This window comes from Apium graveolens, chromosome 7 (genome assembly GCF_009905375.1).
Source record: "Apium graveolens cultivar Ventura chromosome 7, ASM990537v1, whole genome shotgun sequence".
In the NCBI taxonomy this organism is placed as follows: domain Eukaryota; kingdom Viridiplantae; phylum Streptophyta; class Magnoliopsida; order Apiales; family Apiaceae; genus Apium; species Apium graveolens.
Window position 1 is genome coordinate 67,747,656 of NC_133653.1, and position 8,480 is coordinate 67,756,135.

An 8,480-nucleotide genomic window follows, 5' to 3' on the forward strand; every position below is an offset into this window, starting at 1 on the left:
GAAACTCGATTCAGATAAAAAGGGAAAGCATTTGAGGCAAGTAACTCCACCTTTCTTATAATGATAAGGATTGTGATAATGAAAGATGAGTTAAATGATAGTATGAGTTATGTTAATGTTACACCTTTACCTTGCTTAACCTGATTTCCTTCTAGATACTCATCAACCCTAATTGTAACTTAAAAATTTTACCCTTGATAACCTTTATGTTTTGTTGATACTTTTACCCTGATGACTTTACGTTCACTGATAACCTTGCATTGATAATCCCTGTATTGATTCAGATAAAAAGGGAAAACATTTGATGCAAGTAACTATGCCCTTCTTATAATGATAAAGATTGTGATTATGAAAGATGAGTTAAATGATAGTATGTTAATGTTACATTATTACCTTGCTTGACCTGATTTCCTTCTAGATACTCATCAACCCTAATTGTAACTTAAATATTGTACCCTTGATAACCTTTATGTTTTGTTGATACTTTTACCCTGATGACGTTACGTTCACTGATGACTTTGCATTGATAATCCCTGTATTGATTGAATACCTATAACCTATTGATACCCGTGTTTAATCGATAGCTTTACATTGATACTACCTTTATTGTTCGATAGTCAGGGATTATAAACCTGAGCTTGGTTACCCCTCATGCTATTAATACATTCGTTCATCCTTTGTTCAAACCTCAATTATTGATTTCCATGTGATCATTGTTTTATTCTTATATCCTGAAATGAAAATAAGAATGATTTTTGACTTGAAAGAGTCTGAATGATTTTAAAGGTCGTAAATGTTTTAAAATGAAGTTAAGTTTTGAAAAGTGAAATGATTTTCCAATATAAAGGGTTTCATTGAAATCATAAAGATTGGAGGTGTAAGCGGCCATGTAATAGTGGTCCAACCAAGTGTACAGAGTAGGAGATGGACCGGTGTCTTATTGAATTCAGAGATGGATCGATATATATAAAGGCCAAATAGTGCCTTAGGTACCTTTAATGACCAGATAGAGGTCAGTACGAGCTAATTACCCGTATTATTTAATGATGAAAATTGATATACACTCCAATCGAAAATTATTGATTTTATTTTCAAAAGGAGATATTTGTGCGGAAGCACTGTTTTTATTTAAAAATAAAGTGAATATAAAATTCTTGGAAATGTCAGGAAATGAAAATGTTTTGAAAAGGAAGATATGCTAAAAGGAATTGTAGAACCTTGTTTATTACCTTCCTCGTAACCCTCGGCTTAGACCCTAAATCATATCGGAATTAAGTTGAGATGGTTAATTAGAATTTTTTTTTCCTGCCAAGATTAATTTTTATAATTGATAAATCTAGTTAATTACTGAGCTCTATGGCTCAATTCTTATGTTCTGATCTAATCCTCAGCAGTTAAGCAAGAAGATGGCGATCCTTAGGTGCACAACGCGTAAGAGTGTAGTTAGTGGCCCCTTACAAACTGTTAGGTTTGCTGTTCCAGTGCAGGTAGATGTCAAGTGAGAGGATCGATTTGGTTTTGGTTATATAAATTTTTGGTTCCAGATACTTATGGGTTATCTGGAAATTCCAAATTAGAATTGTAAACTATTCTTATTATAAAGTTGATTATATAATTTTAAAATCCTGCTTGGTAGTTGTAGTCTTGTTTCATAGCTTATCCTGTATAGATCTTGTTCTGAGTCTCGGGGTTAATTATTATAATAATTATTTTATGTTATAAGCCTTAAATCAGTACCCCGGGTTTGAGGGCGTCACAAGTTGGTATCAGAACTACAGAATTTGGTCCCTTAAAAAGTTAGGACGGTCAGTTAAATAAATAAGCAAGCGAGAGTGTTAAACTCACATAGAGTTGAATTAAGATTATTGGCGATAGACTTGAGAGATTAAGTACTTTTAGAATTAGAATAAAATTACGTTAACCTTAACATGTTTTTTGGTTTCATGTTTTGTGGTTGTATTTTATCTCAGGACCCTGATAGCAGCTTCGATGATAGTGACATTGAGATGACCCCTCCCGTTAGCCCTCCTAGTTCCCCTATTGATGCCTCTTCACCTCATTCTGAGGAGCCCATATACATTAGTTCTGATGCAGAGGAGGATCCTTCTGAGGACACTGATACCCTAATGCTATTTCCCCTGTGGTATCCCACTATGAGCCCTCAGTACCTATTAGAGTTGATCCCGTGGTTGAGATGGATGCTCCTGAGCCCGAGTGGCGTGTTAGGGATGGTATTATAGAGCAGGTTACCTAAAGACGTTTGGAGGATGGTCTGTCCACTAATGATGTGGAGGCTGAGGCACGTAGAGTTCATAAGCTGATCAGGTGGATGTTATCTTTGCTGAAAGAGCTCTTGGATCGGATGACTAGATTTGGGATGTTAGTTGGTTGTTGATGGGACAGTTGGTGGAACCCGCAGTATGTTGTCCTTGTTGTTTTCAGCATCGGTAGGCTTAAGGTGACGTGGTTAAGATGTCGGGTTTCCCATTGTATTTTTAGTTATTTTTAGTACAATTTTGATTGTAGTAGGACTAGTGGATAGTTATAAGTTAGGGATAAATAGGAGGAATGTTTTCCAGTTTTTCCTCTGTTTAACCCTACTCTTGTTGTTGTATTCTATCTTTCAACTTGCTGTTGTGGACCCTGAAACTATCTGTCTATGTAACTTTGTGTATTCGTGTAGTTCTTTTATAACTCCTAATTGTCTACATAGTTGTTTACCTATCAATTCTGCATAATACCTCTGTATAATACCTTTGCAACAACATACCCTGATATCTTGTCATGTGAGAACCCCATTCGATGAGCGAATTACGTAGTAATGTAATGCATGTGTAAAAGGTTAAAAGATGAAAAAAGGATTTGATAAACCTTAGTATAAAATATTTGCTATTTGAATTGAATGCCATGCTACTCCAGTGCTAAATAATTGGTTATCAGATCTGTGAAATGGATACCCCACCAATCAACCCAGAAGAAGAAACTCAAAAATAGAACCAAGAACATAATCAAGAAAACCCTACTATGCATCAATTTTTTCAACTTCTCCAACAAAAAACGGATGTGTTGACTCAATAGCAATCTCAAACCTCAAAAACTAGTTGTTTCAAAACTTTTCAGTCTGTTCATCCACCAGAATTTTCAGGAACAGTAGATCCAATAAAGGTTAAATCATGGTTGAAGGAGATAGAAAAGGCTTTTATTCTAGACGAGTGTTGAGTGGAATTTATGACACTTTATTTCGCTCCATAAAGCTTTGAATTAGTGTTTTGTACTTAAGTTGTTAGTGTTTTTAATGTGTTTTTGTAGTGTTTTTGCATTTCAGGCATTTTCCAGGTAATGAGGTGGATTATCATGGTTTTAGTGCAAATTTGGTGTTAGGATGGTGTCTAGAATAAAGGCTCGTGAAAAGACCGGCTCAAATTGACAAGAAGAAAAAAATCAGAATTTTATCCAGAAGGACGGCACGCCCGTGCAGAAGCAGCGCGCGGCCGTGACCAAAAAGTAGAAACTCAGCGCGCCCGCGCTGAAGCAGCGCACGGCCACGCCAGGTCGGGGTGACAAAATTCTGTTTCTATTTGGATTTTGAGATTTTGAAGCCCTGGTTAATTTTACAGCATATATATACATAAATAAAGCTCTTTTTTCATAAGGAACCCTACCAGAGCTAAGGAGAAGGCGTAAGAAGACCGTAGAGCACAATTCAACTAAGGCGAAGAAGATCTAATTTATTCTTGTGATTCTTTGTTTTAAGTTGTAATTTTAGATGCTAGTTTTCTTATTCTTGAACCTTTACTTTTATTTCGTACTTGGTTTATTTAAGTATAAAGACTACATTTATTATACCATGCTTTCATCGGAACCCACGTTGATGATGAGTCCGATTATGGGCTAATCGTTATCGTGGGGTTCTAACGTATTTATTTAGTTAATTTGTTTCGATTCCTTAGTGTGTGATGATTCTATGATAACCTAGTTTTGGTTGCGCTTATTCGTCTTATGAGCATCGCGAACTTATAAGATAGTGTGTTAATCTTTAATGAAGCAAAAGTGAATTTAAGGGTTTAGAACTTGCCGTGCTAGCATAGGTTCATGTATTGATATGCAAGATGTGTAGGTAATTTTAACCATCTTACTTTCCCTATGTAATCACGAGGGATAACTTGTGCATTAAACCGTTATATTGTCAAATTCTATAGACATATAGGGTCTCAATATAATTGGTGTATATTCAGCTTCTATCTCTTTTGTGAATGTCTGGTAGTATGGTATTCGTACAATGAAAATTGACGTGTATCAGTTTTGTGTTATCTGATTAGTGTCATCACCATTACATGCTAAGGTTAATACGAAAAGGGTTTTGAATGAAGTATTTAATGAAGTTAGAATCCTATGTTTGTGTCATATATTATTCAATTCTCTTTAATCTCTTAGTTTATGTTCTTTAGTATAATCTCTTAGTCAATCTTAGTATAAACAACCACAATTTGTTACTCGTCTTAGCATTGGATAATAATCATACTAGTGTTGCATAAATACATTGATTGAAATTAACCTACACCTATCCCTGTGGGAACGAACTAGAATTTATTCTATATTACTTCTGAACGCGTATACTTGCGTGAATTTTAGCCCGTGCTTAGCGACTAACAAGTTTTTGGCACCACTGTCGGGGATTTTGGTGTTAATTTTTAGTTTATGTGTTTGCCATCATTGGTCATTAAAGTTCAGTGACTCGGACATTGTTACTTACTTAATTTCTTATCGTGTTTCAGGTACTCTAGCGAGCGTGTATGCATACACGGTCTCTGTCTCGTAAGAGGACACTGGATCAAGCTGAGGAATAAGTTGTAGTAGAGGAGAAAGTTGAGGAAGAGATCTTAGTTGAGAAAGAAGAAGAGGCTATTGTTTCAATGGGAGAACTAGAAGCAAATCCAAAGGCTTTGATGGACTACTCTCAACCGAACATCGATGATATTTAGTATAGCTTTGTTCGGTCAGTCATCTCGGCTAATACCTTTAAGATAAAGTCGAGCATGATTCAGATGATACAGAACTCAGTTCAGTTTGGGGGTTCTTCGACAGAAGACCCTAACATGCACATCATAGATTTCATCGAGATCTGCGACACTTTCAATTTCAATGGAGTTTCGGAAGATGCTAATAAGTTGAGGCTTTTCCCATTCTCTCTGCGGGATAAAGCTAAGTCCCGGTTACATTCTCTACCACCATGGTCTGTCACCAAATGGGAGGATCTTGCTCAAAAGTTCTTAACCAAATTCTTTCCTATGGCGAAGATTGCTGCAATCAGAAATGCACTTACTCAATTTGCTCAGCAATCTGGAGAATCTTTATGTGAGGCTTGGGATCAATATAAGGAGATACTTAGGAAGTGTCCTCATCATGGTATGCCTGACTGGATGATCATTAACTATTTCTATAATGGTTTGGGTGCTACTTCTCGACCCATGCTTGATGCAGCATGAGGAGGAGCCTTGTGGGCTAAAAGCTACGATGAAGTTTATGAATTGATTGAACTGATGAATGCTAATGAATACCAGAATCCTACTCAGCGACTATCTCAGGGTAAGGTAGCAGGAATTCGGGAGTTGGATGTAGCTACTACTATAGCTGCTCAACTTAAGGCTTTGACGATGAAGGTGGATTCTCTGTCTAATTATGTATTTAATCAGATCACTAGTGTTTGTGAGCTTTGTGCGGGTGCCCATGAGACTGATCAGTGTGCCATTTTTAGTGAATTAGATCAGTTGGTGAGCAACTTTCAGAGGTCGCAGCAACCTGTACCAGCCACCTATCATCCTAACAACCGCAATCATCCAAATTTTAGCTCGAGCAACACTCACAATGCGGTTCAGCAGCCTTATCAGTAGTATCCAGCAAAGCAGTACAACCCCCCTGGTTTTCAGCAACCGCAATATGTACCAAGGCAACAACTCTAGCTGCAATAGTCGAATGGAAATTTTGAATTGGAGGAGTTGAGGCTCATGTGCAAGAGCCAAGCGGTTTCTATCAAGACCTTGGAAAATTAAATTGGGCAAATCGCCAATGCCTTGTTAAATCGTCAACCCGGTACACTTTCTAGTGACACTGAATTACCAGGAAAGTGGGAAGTAAAGGAGCAGGTAAAGGCAGTTATATTAAGGACTGGGAAGGTTGTAAACCCCGAACATTCTCATGGTTCAGATGAAGAAGCTGTGGCTGAAGAAGAACTGCAGAAGGACGCTGAAGTGGAACCAAGGAACACTACTATTGAACACACTCCTCCTGAGGATAATATCGGGGAGAAACAAATCTATCCTCCACGTCCCTTTTCTAAGAGGCTGCAGAAGAAAAAGCTGGATAAGCAGTTTGAGAAGTTTCTGGAGGTTTTCAAGAAACTTCACATCAACATAACTTTCGCTGAAGCTCTTGAACAGATGCCTAGTTATGCGAAGTTTATGAAAGGTATTCTCTCTCGAAAGGTGAAGCTTGATGACTTAGAGATATTTGCTCTCACTGAGGAGTGAAGTGCTGTGCTGCAACAGAATTTACATCCGAAGCTTAAAGATCCTGGAAGCTTCACTATTCCTTGCACCATTGGAAATGTGTCATTTGACAAATGCTTATGTGATTTGGGAGCTAGCATCAATTTGATGCCTTTGTCAATCTTCAAAAAGTTGGACTTACCGGATCTGAAGCCTACTTATATGACTTTGCAGTTGGACGATCGTTCTATTACTTATCCATGAGGCATTGTTGAGGATGTTTTGGTCAAGGTGGATAAACTTATCTTTCCTGCTGATTTTGTAATTCTTGATTTTAAGGAGGATAAGAAGATTCCCATAATCTTGGGAAGACCTTTCTTGGCGACTGGCCGAACCTTGATTGATGTGCTGAAGGGTGAGCTTACCATGAGAGTGTTGGATCAAGATGTTACTTTTAATGTGTTAAATGCTATGAAATTCCCTACAGAAAATGAGGAGTGCTTAAATGTGGAGTTGGTCGATTTTGTGGTTACTTCAGAACTTGATCAGTTGCTAAGGTCCGATGCCTTAGAAAAGGCCTTGTTGGGTAATTCTGATAGCGAAGATGATGAAGGTGATGAGAAGTTACAATATTTGAATGCTTCTCCCTGGAAGAAGAAGATGGATAGGCCTTTTGAATCTCTTGGAATTGAGGAGCTGAACAAATCTCTTAAGCGCCTCAAGCCATCTATTGAGGAAGCTCCTACACTTGAGCTTAAACCATTGCCTGAACACTTAAGGTATGATTTTTTAGGTTATTGCATCTGACCTTTCAGGTAGTGATGAGGAAAAACTCATGAGAATTTTGAGAGAGTTCAAATCGGCAATTGGATGGACGATAATAGATATTAAGGGAATCAGCGCTTCTTATTGTATACATAAATTTTTTCTAGAGGAAGGTAGCAAGCCTATTATTGAGCAACAAAGAAGGCTTAATCCTATCATGAAGGAAGTTGTGAAGAAGGAAATTTTTAAGTGGCTGGATGCAGGGATCATCTATCTCATTTCTGACAGTTCTTGGTTGAGTCCAGTTCAGTGTGTACCAAAGAAAGGAGGCATCACATTTGTTGCTAATGAGAAGAATGAGTTCATTCCTACTCGAACAGTCACGGGGTGGCGAGTTTGCATAGATTACAGGAAGCTGAACAAGGCCACGAAAAATGATCACTTCCATCTACCGTTTATTGATCAGATGCTTGACAGATTAGTTGGGCATGATTACTACTGTCTTCTGGATGGCTATTCGGGCTATAATTAAATTTGCATTGCTCCAGAAGATCAGGAGATGACTACTTTCACTTGTCAATTTGGTACTTTCGCCTTTAGAAGGGTTTTTTTGGTTTATGCGCGGCACCTGCCATGTTTCAGAGATGTATGATGGCAATCTTCTCTGACATGATTGGTCAGAATATGGAGGTATTCAGGGATAATTTCTCTGTGTTTGGCGATTTGTTTGATGAGTACTTGTAGAATCTTGGCGACGTTCTCAAAAGGTGTGTTGAGACCAATCTGGTTCTCAACTGGGAGAAATGTCACTTTATGGTGCGACAGAGCATTATTCTTGGTCACATGGTCTCTAGTAAGGGTCTTGAGGTGGACAAATCCAAGGTGGGGGTCATTGAAAATCTTCCTCTACCAATTTCTGTTAAGGGAGTTCGCAGATTTATTGGTCATGCGGGTTTCTATAGGCGGTTCATCAAGGACTTCTCACAAATTTCTAAGCCTTTGTGCAATCTTCTGGAGAAGGATGTCCCGTTCAAGTTTAATTATGAGTGCCTAAATGCTTTTGAGTTCTTGAAGAAGAGTTTAATCACGACACCTGTCATAACTGCACCTGATTGGAATGAACCTTTTGAGATAATGTGCGATGCAAGTGACTATGCAGTTGGAGCAGTTCTTGGGCAGAGAAAGATCAACATATTTCATGTAGTCTACTATGCTAGTAAGACCCTAAAT

At 38.0% G+C, this 8,480-nt stretch overlaps 1 non-coding gene across 1 annotated transcript; it reads right to left on the reverse strand.

Moving 5' to 3' along the window:
• Positions 1-5,303: 5,303 nt before the first annotated feature.
• Positions 5,304-5,410, reverse strand: LOC141676021 (small nucleolar RNA R71). Its single transcript, XR_012556635.1, has one exon. It is a non-coding gene; the product is annotated as a small nucleolar RNA R71 (small nucleolar RNA).
• Positions 5,411-8,480: the final 3,070 nt, after the last annotated feature.